The sequence below is a fragment of the Echinops telfairi genome, unplaced genomic scaffold, assembly GCF_000313985.2.
Source record: "Echinops telfairi isolate 266 unplaced genomic scaffold, ASM31398v2 ScPeMD7_7468;HRSCAF=8506_1, whole genome shotgun sequence".
NCBI lineage: Eukaryota > Metazoa > Chordata > Mammalia > Afrosoricida > Tenrecidae > Echinops > Echinops telfairi.
In genome coordinates this window covers 1908770-1910249 of record NW_022111370.1, presented here as the reverse complement: position 1 = coordinate 1910249, position 1480 = coordinate 1908770, and positions in this window count along the sequence as shown.

The window sequence follows — 1480 nt, the reverse complement described above, 5'->3', positions numbered from 1 at the left end:
CAGTCATTCCAAGCGTTAGAATAATGACCTAAAACAGAGACCGTAGAGTTATAAACATTTTACTTGCTTTTATTTTTCCTTTTCGAAATACAAAATGTGCACATTGAGTTTACACAAATACGCGATGGCAAATTTCAGTGTACATGTATTGTACTACTTGTAATTTCTACACTGGTGATAGCAGGGCAGCGCTCAACATCCTATCTCTACACCAGAATAGATACCTGATTTAGTGCTGCAAAGACAATTGCAAATTCCCTCCCACTGTAGCCTCTTGGTCTCTGTGATATTTCTGCAAAATGGGGAAGGTGATGTCTCCTCAGTATTGTATGGCATCCTGATGGTGTGCTGGCTTAAGGCCATGAAAAAGAATCTGCATTTGGGGGGAATTTTATGATGAGCTGAATTGTAACAAAAATGAGTTGTTCAGCAACTGTACTCATAGTCTACGGATCTGGGTATTCTAGTTCTCAGTACAATGGAGTGACTGGTGAATTCTGCTCATTTTTTGTTCATAGGTATTGGGATAATCAGGGTTTCTTTGCCCCTCAATGGCTTGTAATCTAAGCATGCTTTGAGGAAGCATGGACCGGAAGGGGGAAATGTCCCTTAGGCAATTAAAGGGTTACTTGTTATTAAGCAGCGAGATGGATGGGAGGCCTAATATCTTGGCCCTTGGCATCTGCTTGGGAACACCCTTTATCTCACACCTTCTGGGACTGTTCCTTAGTGGCCCATTATAAATAGCCATGATGATGTAGGGGTTCAAGGGCCCCACTCCCAAGCTGAAGGCAGCAGTCTGCTTCTGTAAAGCCAATTGCCTTGCAAACCCGACTTTGCTCAACATGGTGGCCAGGAGTCACAGGTGACTCCAGGGAAATGGGTTGTTGTTTATGTCGAACAAATTTAAAATGGCATAGATTAGGTAAGCCTGGGTTGTGACGGAGATTGAGACACACTAAGATGTGTTTAGCAACTAGGCTTTTTTAGACACAGGCTGACATAGGGTGATCAACGAATGTGGAAGATGCCAGAGAGAGTGGAAGTCTTCAACAGAAGGTGCCAAATCCCAGGAGATCAGGACTATGTTTGTGATTTCAGTTTTCATGTGTTCACTGAAAGTATATAAATGGGACTACAGAGTCTAAACATTAAATAAGTTTCTGGAAGAATTAAATGTAGATGCCAATATTTTAGAAAACCATTTAAAATGCCCAGGGCTGAATTCATACAAATGTGTAACCAAAAAAAAACAAAACAAAACCCCCACTGCTTTGTAAAAATCACTTTTGAGAAGTGAACGCCTGAATCATCTCACAGCCAGAGAATCAGACAACAAAACAAGAATAACTATCTGTCTGCCAGGTTCCATGGCTTTCCCATATTCGTGTGGTATGAAATGACTTTGAGAATATCCCATGAGTTCAGGGGCATGATGAAAAGGATGCAAATTTATAACCAGGAAACTCAGATCTCTTGG